Source organism: Ornithodoros turicata, chromosome 2 (assembly GCF_037126465.1).
Source record: "Ornithodoros turicata isolate Travis chromosome 2, ASM3712646v1, whole genome shotgun sequence".
NCBI classification, from domain to species: Eukaryota; Metazoa; Arthropoda; class Arachnida; order Ixodida; family Argasidae; genus Ornithodoros; species Ornithodoros turicata.
The window spans coordinates 21203461-21227881 of record NC_088202.1 but is presented as its reverse complement, the minus strand read 5'-3'; the positions used below and the strand labels follow the sequence as shown (position 1 = coordinate 21227881).

Here is a 24421-nt window from a genome sequence, read left to right as displayed (position 1 = left end):
ATATAACTGATAGAGACGGGTTCCCAAGAGTAAGTACGCTATAACGTCGGCTCCGTAAAAATGGCGCCGGCACGGCAGAAGTCAAAACTTTCTTAAGTGATGTATGAAGGGACGTTTTCTCGGCAGCAGCGGAAAATATTTCAGTTTGAAAAATGTTTTTTTGGGAAATAAAATTTGTTCTTCAATACAATATGAGAATAGGCTATCCACCATTTACTTTCTGGGCCTCGTTAAGGCTTCGAGATGAACTCTAGAGAGCATATTTGCTGAAAGTGGAAAAACAGAAGTGCATATTATGCTGTACTAGAAGGTGCAGAACTAGTGCACAGGACAGCAAGTTGTGGGCGAACTTGTCCCCCCTAGGGACAGACTGGCCATTGACCTTACCGGGACAGTTCCTGATCGGCAGGCACGGTTTTACACGCGTTGACCGCGGTGAAGGCTATATCCACACGGAAGTCACTAGGGGTGTGCTAACCGAATCCGCGAATCCACGAATCCTCGCATCCTAGGCAAGGATTCGAGATTCGCGAATCCGAATCCCAGTGCCCAAAACGGCGAATCGAATCTTTCGAATCCACCAACCACGTTGTTTCTTTTTCAAATTGGCGCCTCCTGAGTCCGCCGAAAGCCTCATTGGCTGACAGGTGTTTTCTTCTTTGTTTACATTGCTCTGGACTGAAAGAGTTCAGGCAGGAACTGTTACGTTACAAGTTTAAAAGTAACCTGGTTTCGCTTTTGATTGTTGCTTAGTTTTATGGAAATAATTCAGACTCGAGAATTTCTGCATTTCTTGTTGTCTATGAAGAACATGTTAAATAAATTACGTTTAAGAAGAAATATGTGGACATATTTTCTCCAGAAACTGAACCATTATTTAATTTGTTTTTCATTAAACAAAGGCATCATATACTTATTCATATATATACGAGGGTCGTTCAAGTCAAACCGGGACTTTTCATTTTTCGCAAAAGTAAAATGAACTTACAGGTGAGAAATTAGTTTTATTTTTCAAGGTAATCTCCAGCTGCACTGTCCCAGCGTTTCACGAGAGATTGGATGCCAGCAGCATAGAAATCCTTACCGACGCGTAGCAGCCATGATCGGACCGCATTCTTGACCTCGTCGTCGCAGCTGAAGTGGCGGCCCCCGAAGCTACTCACCATAGTTGTGGCTCTCTATGGCCTTTGCTGCCTTTGTGCCATTAAACCCATAATCTCTCTCTCTCTCTCTCCCCAAGGAACGCCTTCAGTGGCCCGAAGAGATGGAAATCGCTCGGGGCGAGGTCTGGACTGTAAGGTTGATGTGGCAGCAACTCCCAGCCAAGTTCCTGTAAGGTGCGCGTGTCGTGAGATGCGCGGTATGCGGGCGTGGATTGTCCTGTAGGAGGAGGACTCCTTTGGTGATGAGGCCAGGCTTTCCGAAACTGGATGTGTTCATGAATGATAGTGTTCAACGTTCCCACAGAAAGGTCCGTCTTTCGAGCCAGGTCGAGACGTGTTATCCGTCGGTCCTTGAGGTTCAGGCGCTCCACAAGTTGGATGTTCTCAGGAACTCTGACACTGGGCTCTGAGCCGCTCCGGCCGGGATCGTCCTGCACTGATGTACGGCCGTCTCGGAACCGTTTGCACCACTCAAACGCTTTCCTGCGGCTAAGTGTATCGTGGCCATACTGAGCCTGAAGTCTTCTGTGAATTTTAGATGACTTTACGCCTTCATTCACGAGAAACTTCATGACAATTCGCTGTTCGATGTGCGCGCTCACCTCGTTGTCGGCCATCTTGTCTAGCACGTGTCTTCTGTTTTGCACAAACTTTGGACCACTACGTGGTGAACGCAGAGGCATGTCGCGTGTGAAAATGATGAAAAAGAAGTATCGGGAGCCATTTGTACACTCAGGAGACAGAAAGTCCCGGTTTGACTTGAACGCCCCTCGTATATATAATATTCATTGTTGCATCTATTCATATTTTTTTCCTGGCGTTTTAAACTCTCTCTAAAGAAAGGATTCGTAAGATTCGTGGATTCGAATAACTTTCCGTGGATTCGGATTCAGACACGGATTCGAATTTTTTTTTGATACGTCCCATCTCTAGAAATAACCCCCGTGAGGCGCTGTGGACTTGTGCGCTTGGTCCCTGTCTGTTCCTGGTCCGCGCCAAATGTCTCCTTTGTGTCAAGGAACTTTCCATCATAGTGTTGGTCTTTCCTGAATAAACAAGCTGCAAGTTCACATCCGCGTGATGCTTCTTCGCGTTCTTATCACTTTATTATTTTATGCTATGCTTGGAAATTTTACAAGCAGAGGACAATCAGTTTTCAACCACTACGGAGCTACGCATACTCACAGACACACGGGGCTTATCAGGCTACGTATCCTGTTGGCGAGGTTAAGAAGGCAACAGATTTTTTTTTTTAATGTTTACGCTGTAACGACGAAGGATTGGAGCATATGACGCAATTAAGTAGCGTTGTCTATTCCTTTTTGTTACACATCAGGCGTCGTACTGTATCTTTAGAATAAACGATAAATTTAGTACCGTTACTAAATACGTTACTAAATATATATAAACCATCGTTTCGAAATACGGCTTAGATCTGTGTTTGTTCAAATGTCAAGAGGCGCATTAGCCGGATTAGTGGAAAGGCCAATAAAACACCACGGGTCACATGGCGTTTTAATATTCACACTAGCAGATGTGTATCGCCCCCATTTTCCCGAGGAGTAGGAGCGCCGCGAGTACGGTTTGGGGTGGTGGGGTTTGGTGATTAAGCTGTCACGCATCCAAGGTGGACGTGCAACCACACTACGGTGGGTGAATAATGACACAGAAACGAAACCACCACTTCTTGAGCCAAGTTGACCATTTGTTTTCGCATGCTTGGTACGCTTTTGGTTCGTACACACATGATAAAGAAAGCAGATGCAGAAACAAGCACACCCTTAGAATATACTAGTCAGAAGGTATGCAAAAACGTAATACTTATCTACAATTTGAAACGTGTTTTCTCTAAGAGTTGTTCATTTGATAAGCTCGTTTGCTACAGCATTTAGATCCACTTCGCAAGCAAGCTCTTTGTGGCAGTGAAATAAGGCGATGGAGTAAGTAAGGTATGGTTTAGACTGACTTGCCCTATTGTAGAGCATAAGTAAGTTTTGACCCGTCAGAGGCATGAGAAAGACATTTTTGGCGTGCAGGAGGTCCTAGGTATTGTGAGTATGTAATTCGAGTAAGTTTAAGAACTTCAGGAACAAGCGTCCCTACTGGTTCTCCTTCCTTTCCCGACAGAAACGCTCTCACATCCTGCAATGAAGCACGGGTTGTGACATGCTGCTTTGCAATGCCCATTAGCTTGTCCCAGTAAAGTTGGAGGCGACCTGCATCAATATCCCCTTTATAGAACTCGCACAAGTAAGTCCCGTCAACCTTTCCCGTCAAGAACTTTCCGACTCACGTCACGTGATCCCACATTCCGGGAGGAAACCGAGTGCACAGGGATGAATGCACTGTGTCGATAACCATATAGAACCGCTGCGAATAGAAATATTCCGGAGATCTCAACTCGCGTGCTTGCGATCCTTCTGTATAACGGGGTAATGCTTGCCGCTGCCTTTCCGAAGCCCTTGGACTCCCAGCATTTACCTTCCAGCCTTAGCTAAGACGTCGCTCCAAAAGCAAGGGAATTCGTCGCGCAGTTCAGCAGCGCTTCCTTTAGCAGCCTTAACTATATATCAGCTCTGCATGCCTAAACTGTAGGCTCTTCTTTCGAAGAGCAGAATCTGCACATTCCAATATTTCGAAAACTATGATCATGAGTCTAACCATAAAATAGGTATCAAATTTCGTGAGCGCCTTTGCACAGACACCTGCTTTTGCTCCTGCGTCACTCATTTTATCCGATGACAGCGTGAAAAGAAATTGGACTAGCTCTAGTTACTTGACACCGATCGAAGGGAGGAATGCCTTTGGCGTCCGTCTTGTTTCGCAGAACTGCCTAAGAGCAGGTGTTCCTTCCTTGAAACTGCTTGAGTCAGCTGAGGCCCTTTAGATAAGCTATGACAAAATTTAACATGTCTTAACAAAGTCCCGATACACTTAACACACCGACAAGCCTAACACACCGACACTCTACCGACATACCGTACAAGCTTAGAAACTCCCGACCCACACAGATTTTCATGCACAAATATTGCAACAACAGGTTGAATGTGTGTGCAAGGGAGTGGGACGTACATGACGCTTGGTTGGTTCAATGTCTTGCACTGGGGCTTGAAGCCCACCGTTTTTGCCGGAAACATTTCCAGCTCCGTCATAGCATTGCCCACGGCAGTTCTCGATTTGGAGATTGAATGGACGAAGCACATCATTTAGAATCGAGACGAGGGTACTTGCTCTGGTGTCCGCGACTACATATAATCCAACTAATACCTTGCACTGCCAGACCTAATTAACGTACCTGGGGCAAAAGGATAACTGTACCTGCGCGCTTATGTTGGAAGTCGGGTCAGCAATCACGGCATAGAACACTGCATCCTGCACATATTTCACTAGGGAAGGGAGTGAAGCACGCTGCGGGTAACCAGCTCTAGCATTTCGTTCTGCACTTCCCAGGAAATCCACTTATGCCCTGTCTCGTTGAGCCGTGCCCCTAGTGGTAGTATACTAAACCTGGTACATCGGATTCGCGTAGCATTAAAAGTTGCCTCGAGTTACACTCGTCCTCATCGTGACCGCGCAATACGAGACCTTGGCATGCCAAAAAGCGAGTAGACCACAATGCTGCCAACAGAGCTAGGCGATTACCCTTCAATTGGTGAAAGCTCAGGCGCTACGTTAAGCCCTGGGTGACGCGCTGAATTTTCATGGCTTCTGAAGCGTTACAGTGCTTTTTTTTTAGTTCTGGAAACCGCTTTCAACAAATGCAGTGTATGAATCCTTGTCTCTCGACCTGCATGGTAGCGGAAATTGTTTGTCACTGGCAGCAACATAATGCGTCTTACCGTTTTTTTTTTTTGTTTTTTTTTTGTCATTGTACGAAAGACACTCGTAGGTGGATTCCCAGCTCTTCAGATAGTCCCGCCCGCCGTAGCCTTTGGTGGATGCCGGCAGGTCTTTTCATGACGGCCACGAGTGCTTGGTTTGCGAATTTTTATGACGTAGATGCACCGGAACGGGCATTGTGACGTGTACGCGCCTTCGTACTTGCCAGTGAATTCCAGCTACGGCTTTTTCGTGACTTCACGTATCTGTGCTTGAAGATGGCGGTCAGCCGTGTTCCACTGGCTCCGCGATGAGTAAACAGTGCAGCAGCTGCGAACTCATTCGTGAATCAAGCTCTGTGCGATGTTTTGACTGGAATTCGTCGTTTGTGTTTTGTGAGCACGTACAGTTTGTATAAGTCGCGTCTGCGTTAGCCCCTTTACAGCACGTGCCCATTGTAGGGTCATTTATCTTGGGAAAATGACTGACGTTTCGACAGCCGTTTTAGCAAGAAAATGCCGACAGCGTTTTATTTTTGCAGGAATTGTATGTATTTGAGAAACAGCATACTGCTATGGGACAAGTTTTACGTGCGATATACCAATGTACAGCACTGTCGACGATGTTATGGAACGACGAGCGACGTAAAACGAAATACAAATCAATTTTAAACTCTTTGTGGGATTCTCTGCATTCTCCAGAAGCTTTCTTTGAATCACACACCCCCATGTCATCCTGCGTCGTGTAGCACGCTACGAACAACTGCATTTCATGTCTAACATCTGGATTTGTTTGTAATGAGCACCGTAGCACAAAAACATGCACACGAAAGCTCCAGAAGCCATGTGGTTGCACACTATGCAGACGCAAAAGACATACCAGAGCACATATTGCCACTTAGAAATAGTGTTTTTAGAAATGCGGAGTTAGGGCATAGTATAGATCCTAGAAATCAAATCAGTGGGTGCACCTTATCCCTCTGTAGAGTGCTGTTTCAATTCACAACTCAGCCCACGGGGTTTAAATGTGTTAGAGGCAATATATGCGGCTGCCGTCCTGGGTGACATCACTGACCAGCCTCGGAATTAATTGCGTACTCAGGAAGTATCGCACAAATCACTTTGTATTTAATATTTATCATGTAGGACATGATAAGCAATATGTAAGTTGCAGCCATGCCTACAGCATTCTCGACTGATTCTTACCTTTACAGTTAGAGACACGTTTCCATACCATTCGCAAAGGGCAGTCTTACAGGGCCCACGTACCTTGAGTCTTCATGGAAGTTATGCATTAGCATACCCATTGCACATGAAGCACAATTATATATGTTTGGACATCTATTATCTAATCTTCTGAACTATATGTGTGGCTGCATACGAAATTATTTTTTATGCGCATGCTGTACCTTCCTAGTCCTACTTGTGCACACGAATAACAGTGAATATATGTGAAGTGTCAAAAAACAATGCTATACTCTACCATCATTGTGCCCCTTTAGCTTTTCCACTTTTATGTCTGGTGAACAGGAAAGATCTCACTAGAAAAAGATGACATTTGTGCATTGTTTGGCAAGCAAATAAATCTCTTTATTTACATTTTTCATCAATCAACAATGTTGGGACCTGGGGCAAATATAAATGTCAACAAGGAAAGTACTGACCTATGTATTCAAATGCAGGTATGACAATTCTCTTTTTGTACCTCAGCACAGTACATTTTCAAAATTAACAAACTGCACAGCATCGGCAATCTTAAAGTATCTCAAGAGGGGAATCACATAAAGCTCCAATAATAGGCTGGGATATCAAAGCTCCAAAGGACAAAGTAGTTCAAGAAAAATCTGAATAATCGGTTGCCATTGTGACGTGTACTACTACGCACAGTTCATGAATGGAACATGTTACCTCATTGCATTACCTCCATGTGAGCACTAGAACAGGCAGCTTTCCAGGTCGCTCTTTTCGTGTTTTTCTATGGGCCTTTTTCTTTTCTTTTTTTTTTTTGCAATAGCAAACATGCCCATAGTGAAACACAAGCAGCCAAGGACAGGATGAGACATCTACAATGCGACCGCTACCTCTCAACTGATATATTTATTCAGACTCTGGAATATACACATATGTGCTGCTAAACAAATGAAAATTAACCAACCAAATTTAACCAACGGAATAACAGACAAGAAAAAAGGCTTATATATGTTCGCCCTCTCCTCATTCTGTTTCACAAGGAGCCCTAGTATCATTCTGAGTGTGCCCGTGCGTCCCCTTTGAGGTAACGTATCTCGGACAGGAGGAAATCCAACAGCGGACTGCCTACACATGCAACTGTTTTGGATTTCTCTAACCACTTGTAGTTTAAACGCAGCCTGGATCTATGTGTTCTGGAAATTTAGGCAGCATCCAGAGTCCCTGCAATGTGTTGCCAACTTTCTCAAGGGCATCCAAAGTTTGTCCTTGCTTGCCTGTGTTTCACTATGGTTCTCAGATACAAACTACCCCATTTCAATACAGTAGGAAACGCAGATTTGTAAATAGCATCTGTTGATGGCACTGTACATACCCCCCATATAAAGGATCTTGTGCGATAATGTCAGGAACACAAGAAACCTAGATTTGAAACTACTCTAACGTCGTAGTAGTAGTATTTGTGTGAACCTACGCAATTCCTGTCCAGCAAATAATTTAAACCATATGTTTCATCTGCCAGTGTGAAAATCCCCTGAAAAGCAATTCTCACTTGTCTGGAACTACCAGTTCTAAAACCTATCCCTGACACGTGTTGCATCAGGGAGGAAAACCAAGGGCCGCGGTGGAAAAGACAAACACACACGGGCTATGTGTTCACTGTGTAACAGCTGATCTGGCTACTAAAATGAACATGTTCCAAATTAATATAACATGGATTGACACCATACGCTGGCGAAAGCTAAGAAATAAAATTAGTAGTTAAATGTACAGTACATAAACACTTGCTATAACATGACAGTTTCCTTCCTGCATTCATGCGCTGCCATTCCTTCCACTTAAAGGAAGTCCTGAACTATATGATAGCATTACACGCTCCTTTGACAGAACTTGAACAAGATCCATAGCACAGAATAAAAGTAGAGTGAACGTAATGTGCAGCTTTCCATTCACGCTTAATGGCCGCAGCAGTAATGCAGGAAGGCCACTGCTAAGTGGTGTTGAGAAACACCACTTTCTGTTTGCCATGTCTAAATGAAACGTACCTGACCTGATCCAAAATAACCGTTCTGAGTCTGGAACACACAAAGAGAAAAACACAACACAAGCCGCAACATTAACAGATAGGGAAATGAGCTGTGGCGTGCTCTTTGGGACAAAGTCAACAAGTAATTCACCAAAAGTCAATCAGTGCCTGAAATTTAACATCCCTGAATGGTAGCAGGACGGTCCATGTTCGATTCCTGGTGCTAGCAGTGACTGGCTTTTTCATGAATTATTTGTTGAAGTTTCCATGTGCTTGAGAACATGAACCATTCATCAACCACTGTATCCTCATGAGGTGATGAGGGTTCGTCCCTTTCTTGCATATGTCCTTATGGTTGCTCACCACTGCAGAAAAAAAAAGGATTTAATGACAATAAATGGATAGTCATGTTTACTTTATTTAGTTATTTATTTATTGGTATTTTGACGGTGCCCATGAACAGCAGTTGCCCAGGTGATGGTGCACCCCAAATTCAAACACAATCAACAACATAATAGAAAACTAGTAAAGGTAATAGTGGCACATCTAGAACATGAGAGATACTCAAGTACAGAAATACAGAGTCTGAAACAGTGGTAAGTGAGCAGTCACAACATGATAAAGGACCGCAACCACAATGCCTATCAACATGAAATGCATGTGAAAATCTAAGCATCTTAGCTGGGGCGTTAAAATGGACGAGGGAGAGAAGTGCTCGGCAATCAAATCTAGAATGGATTACATTATAGTACCTTATATAGTATAGTATAGTACTTTATACACATGTACAACAGAAAGATGACTTTCGCACAGAAGGCTGTACCTCTTCAGCTGTAACATCAAGTTACAAAATTCCAGAATATATAACACATGTTGTAAGGTAGAGAGCAAGCAGAGCTAGGGTTGGTATAAACATACAAATAAAAATACAAACATATATAATAAAATAAAAAGGGGGTATGACTCCATCAGTTTCAAACAGACAAGGGATGCTGTTCGCTGTTGTTCGCTGTTGTCGCATAAGCTGTTCGCTTATGTACGATGCACAGAGAACGAAACGAAAGAAGCCAAGCGGCCAAGCCAAAGACAGATAAACCGAGAGCAGTGACGTCGGTGCGCCCGTGCGCAGGGTTTATTTATTTATTTATTTATTTATTTATTTTACCCTCAGGGCATACGCATTTCAGAGGGGAGTGGTGTACAGAATGGTTATTGAGCATAGCACATAAATGAAAGACACTAAAGGTTGGCATTTCACACAGCAGTCAATCATTCGAATAGTGCACACATACCGCATTTTTAAACAACTGAGACGAAGAGGTAGCAGTCAGGGAGCCGGGAAGGCAGTTCCAGTCGATCGATGTGCGTGGAAAAAATGAGTCTGAGAAGCCTTTAGTAGAACATCTAGGAATTCCTACTTTTTGTTGATGGCTAGTGCGATGGGAAATATATGTGGGAGAAAGTAAAAAGTGGTTACGTAGCCGACCGTTGTGATAATATATTTTGTGAAAGAGGCATATGCGGGCAATTTTACGACGTATGGCGAGGTCGGGAAGATGGAGTGTGGATTTCATAGAAGATACACTGGACCGTTGATGATAGTTACCGCAGATAAAGCGAACTGCTCTCCTCTGTATGTTTTCAATAGAATCTACAAGTACGCTCAGACCTGGATCCCAGACCGAGGCTGCGTATTCAAGTTTGGGCCTAACGACAGATTTATAGAGCGTTAGCTTGAGGTCCAGTGGTGCTTGACTAAAATTACGTCTGACGTAACCAAGAGTACGATGGGCATTATTTGTTATATAATTAATGTGAGCATGCCATGAGAGGTCACTAGTGATAAGGACCCCCAAGTACTTATAACACTGAACTTGCTCAAGTGGGACGTTCTCTAGTAGATACAGAGGATGACGTTCGAAGTTCCGAGAAATTCGCATGTGCTTGCACTTACCGATATTAAGTTCCATATGCCATGTCTTGCACCATGTTATTATGTTATCTAGATCTGATTGTAATAGGGTAATATCTGAGATGTGAGAAACTTTCCTGTAAACGACACAGTCGTCTGCGAATAAGCGAACAGATGAAGACAGTACAGATTGCGGCATGTCGTTAATATAGATTAGGAAGAGAAGGGGACCGAGGACTGAACCTTGTGGCACACCGGATAGTACAGATGTTAAGCTAGAATTCGTGTCGTTAACTGTGACATATTGGCTGCGGTCAAGCAAAAAAGAATGAATCCAAGATAGGACGTATGTGTCAATATTGAGTGTACTTAGTTTATGAAGTAGTAATCTGTGAGAAACCTTGTCGAATGCTTTAGAGAAATCAAGAAAAATACAGTCAGTCTGGAATCCACTGTCAAGGTTCGAACTCAAGTCGTGTACAAAACATACGAGCTGAGTTTCACAGGAAAATGATTTACGAAACCCATGTTGGTTTGCCGGCGATCTGACGGGCGGGTGTGGGAATTTAAAAAAAATGTTTTCTAAAAATCTACAAACAGTTGGACCAAGATATTTCGCACACATATTCAGTGTTCGCTAATGAACACACAGCGCGAGTATCGCTCAGTTCTGCTGCACTTCAAAATCGGTATATCTGACCATTAAGAGGATAGAACGTAGGGCAGGTTCGCGAACACACATGGCGAAACGTAAAGCGCGACAACGAGACGACTAAAATGTGTATTCATCGCGTTGCCGCGCCTTTCGTTTCGTCATGTGGGTTCATGTAAATGCCGAGAGTTGAAGGAGACCCTAACTGACGGTCCGGGCGGGGGGGGGAGGGGGGAGGGGGGGGCTCTGTCTCCCCTAGAGCAGCCCGCGAGGGGAACGAGCCCAGCTGCCCCTGTAGTCTACGCTTATGCACACTAGTAATATTATCTTTATGAATTGCTCGAACTCTACTGTCAGGACAAAACCTTATCGCGGCATGGCTCGCTTCGTTGTTGGAGCTCATCGTCGTGTTACAAGCAAGTTTTAGGAGAACGCGGAAGTTTTACAACAACAGTTCAGAAAAAATGATGATAAGCGAATCAGAGTCAGAATCGCAGGGCGCTTACGATTCGGGAGATTTATAAGGAGACACCGGGATAAACCAAAACTATTGTAATTGGCGCTACATTCTTCCGAAATGAAAAATAAAGTTGCTTTGGCAGTGGGGGACACTCACGTGCCTTCTCCAGCCTCCGCTGAGTAATGTTTCTCTTCCGCCATGCCTGCCATGTTCTGCGTTCGGCGTCTTTGTCGTTTTCACAACAAGGGAAACACCCGAATTCACGCGATCTAAACTTCCCTCTCAGCCCCTCTGCTCGGACCCGCCGCGTTCGGCTTCTGCACGATTCCACCGGTTCGGAGCTGGGGTGAGATGCGCTCTGACCCGTACCAGCTCGCAGTATCGGGACTACCAGTCGAAGACACCGTAAAACTTCGTATAGTTTGTGGCCCAAACGCGTTTCAGGAAGCAATGCATAAACACGAACGTTCTTAGGTGATAACACAACCGCATCATCTTTGGAAGTCTTATCGGGACCCTCGAGAGAAACGAAGACGACGACATAAAAGGAGACCAAACAGTGGATGAAGCGATGAAAGAATCACGGCTGCGCCGACAAAGGAAGCGGCGCAGGCTGATATGACCTTCGTTTGCTAAGACCGTCCACCATCCCCGATGGAGAGTCTCAGATAAAAGGGCGGAAAGAGGAGAAGAAAGGATATATGAGGAGCAGCCTGAGGAAGGACTTTATGGACAGGACCGTTATATGTTAGCCACGCTTGGCCGGCCATCAATGTTCTTATAGCAGGGGGTATCGAAAAGCAAGCCGATATATGATGCGAAAGAAAACAGCAGATGCGCTAGTAAAAAAGGAAAGAAAAGCTATGCAATGGTCACCGTCTCCAGAATGAAGCGTACGCCATGGACACCGCTGGCAACGCTGAGATATGTATCTCCTTTAATGCGCAGAGGCGAATGTCTCAGTTCAGTGGTTGAGCAGGCACGCAATGGTGCCACTATCCGTTAAAATGTGACCGCGAATTAAATTGGACTGGACATGAAGAAGGGCGAGCATGGATGCAACACGTAGAATCTGCTAGTCTGGTAAAGCACCCCACTCATATTGCGGTACACATCCGTTTCTCCCGTGATGCTCATCGTCGGGGTGGTCTGGTCAGCGTCATCACGCATGCAGTGCTCTTGATTCCATCATGCCCGCATTCGTAGACTGGATGGGATTGTTGTTTCCGGTGATACCGTGTTTCAGTTCTAAAGCAGTGTGCATTAGACTATGTGACGTTCTTGTCACTTGTATGTGCACCATAACTGCGACATGATGCACACATCCAACATGGTGCACTCCAGGACCGCGGATGCAGGATTTGCTTGTTAGGCTACTTCAAAATCACATGAGGGTTGGGAGGAGGCGGGATCGAATTCCACCTCCGACTGAGCTGTCCGATTTCCCTGGATTTTCCGGCAGATTTCAAAACTGATATTTGCGCAGTCCCCTGAGGTCGGTCCAGAACGCGCTACTGCTTCTCGCTGTCCTCATGCCTGTACACCGCTCATAGCCACAGTTGCTTCGCAGTGGTAACGTGAAATACAAAAAAGACAAACATACATTGGGCCCTGCGACGTCCCGGTCACTCAGGGAAAACAAAGGGTCTAAAATTGCCGTCTTGTTACTTTATCGTATGGGATTCCCCTACTCTCCAGGAACAGAAATTCATTGCATAGCACGCTTGTGACCAATCAGCGTTCAGAATAAGATCATTCTATTTCCTGATTGTTGAGGACTAGCGGCATGGCCGAGCGGGTTTAGGCGTCCCGCTCGTTGGTAGTTGCCAAGGTCGTGCTGAAGACTGGGAGGTGGTGGGTTCGAATCCTACCACCGGTTTTGCTGTCTGAGGTTTTCCCTGGGTTTTGCGAAGACTTGCCAGACGAATGTCGGCAGAGTTCCCCCTGAAGTCGGCCCAGGACGCATGCTAATCCCCCACTCCTTCCTGCTGTCCTCCCTCCGTCTGTCGACATCTGTACGCCGCTCATAGCCACAGTTGCTTCGCGGCGCTAACACAGAATATAAAAAAAGATTGTTGAGAACGGGAGCCGTACGGTTTTTCTGTAAAACTTTATGCAACTACAAAGTGTTACAATATTTGCGAGCGCCCTTCGTCCTCAACAACTCAGGAGCAAGAGCAATACTACCCTGAACCGTGGCTTGCCTTGAGTGTGTTTTGCGGTGAAGTTACGTTTTTACAGTGCGCACGTGTAATTACAATCGGGAATGTCATCAATCCCTCTTCATGAGTGACATACAGCGCCAACGCTGTGTCAGCATGATCAGTAGAGACCAGGTGTTCAGGCACTAAAAAACTTGGTGCCTAATGTAGGAAGTAGAACTGTCTAATAGGCACATATAGGCACAATTACTGCTCACCGTACGAACGTTTACCGTGTACACATTTTATGAGGAAGAGCAGTATAAGCCGTATCGAAGCGTATAAGGCGTATCGAGAGGGGTGCAAGAGGCCGTGCCCCCCCCCCCCCCCCGCGCCTTGAGCTCCAAAGTAACGTGTGACAATTGCATAGTTTAACATAGGTCGTCATGATTATTCTCGGTCATAATATGAACTTCTGAACACCAAGACAATCCACAGCGTCCCTCTCCAGGAAAAGAGAGGGGATTGCGCGCTTTGCCCTCCTGGAAGCCTTTTGCCACCCTCGGTAAAAATCCTGGCAACGCCCATGATAGGCACAAAGGTCCAACCACCCATTTATAGGTATAGGTGTGTGCGAAAAAATGACAGTATCCGGATCCGCACTGTACCCACGCATGTAAGAACCGCGACCGTACCCGCAACCCTGCTAGTTGACGTAGGTCTACCTGCATCCACAACCGCGCGGATATTGAGTATCTCCACACATCCGCAATCATTATATGTACGTGAAAAAATCAACATGATGAAAGTGCTTTCTAGCAAACGTTTTCATTCTTCAGCATACAAGCCACTCAGGGACATGATGTCATCCACGCTTGTCTAGAAAAAATGCTGTTAAAGGCACAGCAACGCAAAGTATGACACACGTTAACACTTTCTTGGATCACAATCGACCCCCGTTTATATGACCCCAGCGTTATCGCAGATATTGGTCATCAAGCGAATTGTCATATTAACGAACAGTATATGACACGCGTCAAATAGAACCCAATGCGTTTATTTATATATGCGTTATATATGCGTTTATTGCAACACAAGAGATATCTTACAGTTTATTTGCGGAAGGAATCCACTAACAGTGTCTGCTGAAATAGATTTTGTATCAATCGTTTATTTATTTATTTTTTTTTTCTTGGATGATAGTGCTTGTTCGACCAACCAGGACCACAGGGACACTCGCTGAACTGACGGCGCTAATACCCACAGAGGGAAGAATACACGTTTTCGCCACCCATTTGTGAAAAAAAGAAAAGAGGTCATTGTCGGATTGGGGAATTGTCATAATAACGAGGGCGGTTTACTTGGGGAGGGAGTGGTTCCCGTGCATAATGAACATAGACTGAGGATGTCAAATTAACGAGAGTCATATTAACGATGTTAGAAACAGAGAATTAGCCGAGGCAGGCTACAAACATTGACTGCACAAACACATAAGCCTCGAACACCCAGGAATCAAGGAATTAAAATAAGTCGGAAAAAGACGCTGTGCCAAGGCACGAACCTAGACATTTCTGATTTCCCGCAAGGGATATTTGCGGGTAAGATCCGGATATCTGGGCGAAACGCAGAGGTGCGCGGTTTTATCCGCAGTTTATCCGCGCGGATTTCAATTGGTTATATTCTATGCGCAAACCACAATGCAGCGCGATCCGCGGGTATAACCACACCCGCGCACATCTTTATTTATAGACACAATAAAACTAGGGCTAAGTTGTTTCTTAACACATAATCCGTGCTTATATACTAAATAGGCACGATAGGAGTGCAAAAAAAGGGCTCGTTTCCCTGAAGATCCGGTCTCTAATGATCAGCCATTCAACAGCGTAGTTCAACCATTCAAAGGCCAAGGACCGTCATGGTGATGTGTCCTAGGCAAGGACGCCCCGTCGAGGGTGGTTAATGGAAGAATGGAATTCATCTAACGCATGGTGGGAAAGGTAAAGGTATGGATCGATGAGAAACAGGAGAGGCTTCATCCCTACACGCTGATTATGTACTCACACAGAAAACATTTGTGCGTACGAGTGAAGGCCCAGGTTGACTAATATAGAATCGTTGAATAAAGGAGTTAACTGCATTGAGCTGAAGCCCACTTTTTGGATCAAGCGAGGTAATAGTCGAGATGCGAGGCCAAGAAAACGCCGAGATGCGCGGCCAAGATTGCGAGGCGCCATTGAAACGAAACGGTTTCTTTGCGTTGTTTGTGTCTCCCCATGGTTCCCCAAAATTTCCGATCCTTAAAGTAAAAAAATATAAACTTGTGCCAAAGTATAATTCATAAACGCGGGCACAGTGTGAACGAAACAATGTGACTTTTTGTGCTTCATCCTTTTGAGTGTTTTTTTTTTTTTTCACAAAATAAAAGCTATTCTACTTTTTATTTTTATCGTCTACGCTCGTGCTGTTGTCAGTCGCGAGTTCTGCTGGTTGTTGTACTTCACAAAAAATTAGGGTCCCTCAAGACTAGCCCCCTCTGCATAGGATGAAGACAACCGCGTCGTCTGCTACGAATTTCCGCCATCTTAACGCCCAAGTGTAGCTATACGCTTAGCTACACGCTACATTATGGGGTTGAGTAAATACATAGCAGAGGAGGTTTGAAAAAGTGGATGAAATCGGTACACAGCATTCATGCATGGTAAGCGTGGGAGACAACATGGGGACTTTGCGGCATTCGTTTCTACAGAGGGTGACTTCACCCTGCACAGAGACAGAGGGAGCTAGTATTCAGGCACCCTAGAAAAAGTTACACTGGCTCGAGCTTGCATGCCGCACGGCCGATTCAATCCAACGTGCGTCACATGTCATTGGTCAAACAGCAACAACTTTATTACCAGATGATGACTGGGGAGTTTCATCGCCAGGGGCAATACTCTATCCCATTGCTGGTGGTGATGCCATTGGTCCTTCCGTTACCTCTCCCTTCGTTTCTAGGCTGAACCCGCACCCGCGTCTTACACTCCGCAGGGCTAAAACGATGAGTGGAATTCGTCAATGGTCAGTCAAGAATGAAGAAAATATATTATCTTTCTTTCTTTTTGCCGCATCTGAAAACATGAATCCTAACCTGCGAATATTTGCGTGTATGCTTTTGCTAGCTCTAGTCAAGCCTTGCGATAATCCTTATAGTACATTCTGTTACATTTCGTATTTCTGCTCTAAATAAATACATTATACATGTTGTGTCTTTTTAATCTTTTACATATTTTTTTAAGCCGGTGAGAGCAGCACTAATGCGACTTTTACGTGTGGGAAAGAGCATGCAACTACTGGACGGCTAATGAGCTAAAATTAATGAACTTGGTATTTTGCTTTGCTTCTTAACTTTTTAATTAGATGTTTTCGTGAAAACGCAAGACTGCAGTTTTGGAGGCCATCGTCCACCATGTTTTTTTTTTGTCCTGAACGGAGCACGTGCTCTAAAATATATATCGTCAAACTTTGATATGCAAATGAGGCGAACCCAGAACTACGCACTACTGGAGCGCAGAAACAACGTCGCTTCGGCTTATCTGGGCCGGAAAGCGGTCCATCTGCATAGCAGGTCAGCGTTTATTCCAATCAGTTCGATCGCTGTACAAAACAAGTCGCCCTTCGATGTGAACACCCTTCCCCTCTTTTTTCGCTCGAGAAGTGCGTGGGCTCGGTTTTGGGGATATTTTGAAATGTGGATGGATTCAAATAGTCGCTGGCTCTAATTCTACTTTCTTGCGTTTCCCCGAATACATCTCACTACTACGTCAATTAATGAATTTTAGGTAAGGTTTAGGTAAGCTAAGGTTCAATCGTCCAGCAGCTACATGCTCTTCCCCACAGGATGTCTGACCGGCCGCAGAACCTAGCCGTGAAAACCGCACCTAGGTAGCTCTATAGCTTTACTTTAAAAATTCTCCAAATGACTTAAATAAAGCCGTGTACGGGTTGTTCTATAATGTTCTCTAATAAATCTCAGTCACAGCGTGTTCTTTTTTTATGTTTCTGAGCAATAAAAAGAAATCGATTCTTTTCCAGCAGATCAGATTTAAGGAAATTTAGCGTGTCTAGGTAATAGTCACTTGAGAAATGTGTTTGTTACACGAAAGTGACGCTGTGGGCAGGGCCGGTAAGGCTGGCGACATACCGGGTTCAGCGCCCTTCGACGAGTTTCCAAAATGTCATAGGCTCCTCGTATAGTGCTTAACTCGTACAGGAGACTCTTTAGTCCCATGTCCCATCGGCAACACTGCTCCCTAAAAAAAAAAAAAAATACTGATTACTGTTACATGTAGTGTAGTGTAAGGTATATATAGACAGGTAGCGAAACTCCCATAGGGCCGTGCGTCTTCAGATGACGTCATGATGGAGACTGTCAGCGCCATCCATCCGTTGCGCGGACTACTACTTTTGTAAATAAATGACGTCATATATGACGTCAGCAGCATGAATAATAAGCAGTGCATAATTAGCCATGGCGTTTCGCGTTCTTCGCATTTCCATTCGTGTATTTCGTTTATGTTGTATTCCATTCCCTTTTCCTGACGAAACCATACTAATCACCCAGGGCAGCAATACCAGACGATAGGAGAGAAAAATAGATCACATCAGGTTTATTGACACATAGCAGTTCGAAATATGGGTACAGACACATTTTGTCTGTACCCCTTGTTGTGTTAATGAATGCGATGTTCATGGAAGGTTCGTTCCCAAAGCAGCTAAAAATTGCGAAGGTTGTGCCAGTCATTAAAAAGGGTGATAGGATGTCTGCCACAAATTACCGCCCAATATCTGTACTGTCGGCCGTGAGCAAAGTTGTTGAAAGAAGCATATTAGATAGATCACAACTTTTTTTTCATGGCAGGAATTTGCTTACGCCCTCACAGCATGGTTTCAAAAAGAGAAAGTCAACTGAGCTGGCTCTGGTAGATATCGTGGTATACCTAAAGCAGAACCTAGATAACAAAAGATTAACAATGGCTGTTTTTGTTGGTTCCCGTGCTTTTGAGCTTATCAGCCATCACGTTCTACTGAAAAAACTCGAATGCTATGGTGTACAAGGCCCACCATTACATCTTTTGAGTGATTATTTAAAGAATAGGGAGCAATGCGTTCAAATTGATAACGAGCGTTCCGCGAGGCGTATTATCAGCTGCGGTGTACCGCAGGGTCCTATACTAGGGCCGCTTCTGTTTCTGGTTTATGTGAACGACCTGCCTGAATTCCCATCGACACTGACGGTATTGTACGCAGATACAAACATATTTGTCGAGGCACCTCTCTTGATGAAGTCCTTGTAAAGGTTAACCTTGTTCTTCAAAGGCTCTCCCACTGGGTTGCTGCAAAGAAACTAAAAATAAACTGAACTAAATCATGCTTCATGATCTTTCACCCCCGGCAAAAGCTTAAAGAACAACGCACAAAAATAATCGCTCAAATATCCCCGTGTAAATAAAAACGCTAAGGAATGCCCGGTTAAGAATATGTCGTTAAAAATAAATCGTTTCCGAATCCCCCAAAATCAACCATGCAGTTGCTACTGTCACGTGGTGTGGCCGCGAGTGAAATAGACAATCCGCTTCGACAAATATCCCAAAGTCGGCGAATTTAATTGGACTCCTGCCATGAGTATACTTCGTACATCGTACTTCTATACTTCGTACGAGAAGCATGCGTACTTCACTTGAACGTCAGTGTGAAGCGAACTCAGAGCACACGCACGAACGAACGAGCGCCCAGCCCTGCCACAGTTCCCGTCGATGCTTTGTCTAGCGAAATAACGCGGGACATGCATATAATGCATAGGCTTTTCTACACTAGAAAGGAAAACATAGCAACAACACACCCACAGAACAAATATGATAGCCATGACAGATCACTAGGCAGAGGGTGAGTGCTAACAAGGGCAAAAACCACGAATATAAGCTATGTCTTACTGCTATCCTCTACGTAGAGATACACATTTATCACTCCGCTGTCGTGTTGGACTACAGGATATATTTTGAAACAGTTTATTTTTCACGATATATTTTTAAACAGGTTATTTGTGACGATATATTTTGCAACGATATATTTTCATGGTGGATTCTTGAGCGATTGTTTTTTGGGCGGGGATTTTTGCGCGGTTGATTCCTTATCGGGAAATTTTACGCGGTTTATTGTAAAACAATATATTTTGAAAGAGTTTTTCTTAAAGGATGTGTTCTTAAAGATTTATTAGTGTAACCCCCCGTCGACTCAATGGTAATGACAGTTAATCATATCATAGAGCAGTACCATTCCAGAAGTAAGTTGTGTACGGCTTCCCCAATATCGCACGAATTATGGGCTGCAAATGTCCCAGTACTTTGCAGGAAAAAATTGGAATGGACTTGCAACACAGATAAAACATGCATCTAGTCTTTACATTTTCAGGCAACGATTGTCGGATGTATTGTATTTTTCCTTTGTTCTCTCCCGGATGCATTGATGTTGCAGTTATCTGAAATGCTATCTGCAGGGCAGCATTGGATTGTGCATATATTGTATAATGTGTTGTATAATGTGTATGTTAGGGACCGCATCACAGGCATGCCTAGCGGTCTCGCACCAAATCTTGTAAACAGAAATAGTGTTAAATAAAATAACCAGAACCAGAAAGAAAACATACAGTTAGCACAGGTTTTGACGAAGGGTACGAGATAACCACAAGTAAACAGGGAGTTTCACTTAATGTCAATTTCTCACCTAGAGTTAAACGTACACGTAGTGACTAGCCGTTCGTATTTCTTCAATGAGTGGTCATAATAGGTCCGTTGCAAAAAACATGATATCGTTGGTGCACTGCTAACACTCGCTATAACACTCACGCTATCATGGCCGGACTCGCCATGACGAAACCCCCTTTTTTTTTTCGCGGGGCCAGCAACAGGGCACTATCTCAACTTTGCACTCATCTGTTCACACGTATTAATCTTGGTCTACACCTTCGAGATGCGAACGTCGCTTCCTGTTTAATCCAAAATGTGTAGAACTCCGTACTACAATGCGGGAACACGGCACCGATACAAAGATGCACGGACAAACGAGCCCACTGTTACACATGCGCTGTGGAGCAGCATACGGAAACGTACTCAGGTGGTATATGATTTCGTATATGGTTTTCGCAGATTTCGTTTCGTAGATTTGTTTTTTTCCCCCGCCTTCGCTACCTGGCTAAGTCTACATTGGAATATGTGGATGATTTAGTTAACCACAAGTGTCCCGCGAGCTTCCCCCATGCCTGACGGTGCCTTGTTTCTTTTGTCGCGGGGAGTGTCTCTGGCAATCACACGTTATTCCCTGCCCTGGAGAAGCGTGAGATCGCCTGTAAATGCAAAGGGTCATCCATGACGGCATGCCGCACTGACCGTAGAGTCGTACACTCCGAACGTGCCCCCAGAAAATAACGCACCATCTTCTCGCCGTAAGAAAATCGATATGCGATTCGACTTAGGGACGACGCATTTTATTGGAGGATGCAAATCAAAATGGAACAAAGAAACACGTATGACCAGAACGTCAAACACGATGGCAAATCCCTTAACAATTAGCTTGTTCAAACAGCGCCAGCTTTTGATAAATGACACACACTTTATCCTTCCTTACGGGCGTTTCCGCTTCTAAGTGCTTCGCCAAGAGAATAAAACACAGGCCGGAAATTCAAGAGTGTGTAAACTTCTTATCATTGCTAAAAGGCTGCCTTCAGCCACCACGGCTTTTAGCGCAGGAAACACGAGATGATGGCTATTTGTTCCTTCCGCGGTTTGCTTCGCTTTCTCATATTTCAAAGTACTTTCCCTGCGCCATTTATGCTAAAGACACTTCTCGCGCTCCTTATCAGTTTTTTTCTTCTTGTTCTTCTTTGTCCTGTTTATCATGCATCTCGCTCTGCACACTTGCCGTAATGATGCTTCGACAACTTTCCGTCGAGTTTAGTCGAACTTAGTCGATATTTGGAGGTCTCTCCAGGTCTTTTGTCGCACATTTTTAGGTTCCTGCGATAATGGAACTGCTATGCGCATATTTCATTGTCCTGGCGGAAGGCAATTGCTAATGATGGGTACACGTACAGCTCCGGTCAACCTTAATAATAACACTTGGAAAAATTTTGTCTCATTTCCCTGCGCAACAACAGCCACCTTTGGGGCACTGGGGGAATGTTAAGTGAACAAAATCCTTGCGTTAAACTCAAAGAATGTTGTTCAGTTAAGATTTCCTGATGGCCCCAGAGGTTGCTGTAATAGCGCTCGGGAACGAGACAACATTTTTTCCAATGTCATTATTAAGGTTGACAGGAGCTGTACGTACTTGGACGGCAACATCTGAACCGTATTGCACAACGTTGGTTTTAAATATAGTTTGGAACCGCACCCTTTGGTATCCTCTAAGTACGACACATGGTTGTTTTTATTTTTTTTTCTTTATGACGGACATAGGTGCTTTAAATGATTGCTTTTCTTTTTCATCAAATGAGAACATCAAGTTAAAAGTTAAGATCATGATTTGCGAAACTATAACGAAGATATATTTCCCCGAGATATAGCGCCATTGGTTCAATTTAATTTTTAAAAGAAAGGTACGCAGGCCATCTGTCTGCCACTGAAGAGGTATTGCGATCGTAGTGACGGCACTAGTATAACATAGCACGGAAATGATGCCCCAGAAAATGAAAAATAGCCGTAGTTAAATGCTGATCTCCCCCACACTCACCATAGTTTTGGCCCTCTTTGGCCTTTGTGCCATTAAACGCATAATCTCTCTCTCTCTTAAATGATGCACTGCTCACAGTTCAATAAGATATCTGAATGACAGCGAATAACAATGTGCCGATGGGTCGTCGCTGATCCCTTAACGATCCACTCTAAGCCTCTTTCACGGCGTAACGACATTGAGCACAACGCCTTCAGCTTCCAACATTGTTGTAGCGGATCACTAGGGGTCTTGTCATCATTAATCATTTCCATTCCTGTACGAATAAAGAGCATCACCTTGTGGATGACGGCAGACAAATGATGAGCCGAGATGTACCACCTGCTCCGCCGTGTTAGGCAGCCATTTATCAGTTTCATCGAATGGACCGTTGTTGGTCGATGTCCCGCTGGTTGATGGTGTTCTGGTTGCCTGAACTGGATCAAGCTTTAACCGTGGGATGCGAAACCGAAAGTCGGGCGATGTGGTTACTGTTGATGATAGGGGAACGCGAAAATGGACGAGGCAAGACAGCACATCGCGCTATCAGTAACATAAACTTTTAACCGTCGCAGGAGGTAGCTATAAGTTCTGGCTATCTACTCGAGCCCATTCGCTTATCGGAGGAAATACATGCTCCACGCGAAGATGGCTTCGGAGAAGACAGCCTACAACTCTGGGATGAAATAATGAGATGAGATAGAATCCCTGTCCGCACTACCGCCGGTGAAACCAATGGGCATCTAGTTCACAAATAACAACACATTTATTCACGTACCGAGACAACAGGCCAACACCGCGCGTCCGCTCCCCAAACAGTCAATCGAACCTCTCCCAGACGATAGTAGAAAAAAGGCCCCGCTGCTAACGCAGCTCTGCTTTTATTACCCGTGATACTCCCCCAAAATGCATCGCAGACACGCGTACACACTGATAAGTCCTCGCGACCTCGTTGATGGCTATCCCAAGCAGCACAATGTACTGAAAGTCGAGTGCAATAGGGGTGGACGGGTAGGTGGAAGGCCTTGAACAGACCCGTGAAACTAAAGAGCACTGATAAGACACCTACCGTCCACCCCCATTGCACTCGACTTTCGGTACATTGTGCTGCTTGGGTAGAGAACCAAAGATAAGATACAAATGGTAGGTCTTGTTCCGACATCTCCCCTCCTCGAAAACTAGACACACAGTCCAACGAAACAAATGTGGCAACCGGAGTTAACCACGTCGCGGCAAGTTAAACAGAAAACCGATTCAAATTCCACTCCAAGTTCTTCCGGCTGTTCGTCGATGTTCACGTCTTCAAAGTCTTCAACCAGCTCTTCCAATGGCGGAGGACCCCGCAAAAGATCAGGTCGGCGCCTTTGGATGATGGCAATTGCCGCTTCGACGTCTTCTTCCGCTGCTCTAGCGGCCCGCGCAGCGTTCACCTTAGCCTGATGTAGAGACCCTGGACGGTATGTAGCTCTTTGGATTTCCGGAACGTTGCAGGTGGGACACCGAAGACGACGCTCGTCGTCGGTGTACGGTACAGGATGGTCTGCTGGGTGACGTTCCTGGAGTGTCAGGCCACGAAAAGGAAGTGGGGTCCTCTGCAGGTCTTCTTCCCGAAGAGGACTCGGCTGAGACGACCATTTGGCTCGTGATGCCCATGGCAGTGGGCGCCCTTCGTTGACGGCTGTGCATGTCGCCACCGATCGACGACTAGAAGCTTGCTGTTCTGCATGGGAGCCTGCATATGACGAATGGTGACCAGTGCCGTAGTGGTACGACCCAGGGACGCTTCCTCGGGTCGTAAATGACCTTCTTAGGAGACATAGGCTGTGTTGCGTTCCTGCACAACTGAACTACAAAAAGAAAAACGAAGATAAAACGAACAGAAGAAAACTCCATGCATAGAGGGTCTGTCCAGCCATCGCAGTAGGCAAACCAGCTACCGTGCGCAATCATAGATAGAATCTCTGTCCACACTACCGCCGGTGAAACCAAGGGGCATCTAGTTCACAAGCAACAGCACACTTATTCACGTACCGTGACAACAGGCCAACACCGCGCGTCCACTGCCCAAACAGTCAACGGAACCGCTCCCCGACGACGGTAGAAAGAAGGCACCGCTGCTAACGCAGCTCTGCTTTTACTACCCGTGATACGCCCCCAAAATGCACCGCAGACACGCGTACAAACCAGTGATGGCCAGTAGTTAATTAGATGTAGTTAAACTACTAGTTAGACTACCTGATTGTAGTTAAGAAGTAGTTATCAACTACTTGCGGAAATGTAGTGGCAACTACTAGTTAAACTATTATTTCGAGTAGTTAA

The 24421-nt window shown here is 44.9% G+C and overlaps 1 protein-coding gene across 3 annotated transcripts in view; it reads right to left on the bottom strand.

Annotated features, from left to right (window-relative positions):
* Positions 1-24421, bottom strand: part of LOC135383197 (uncharacterized) — a 147610-nt gene that overhangs the window by 35046 nt on the left and 88143 nt on the right. The window lies entirely within an intron of this gene.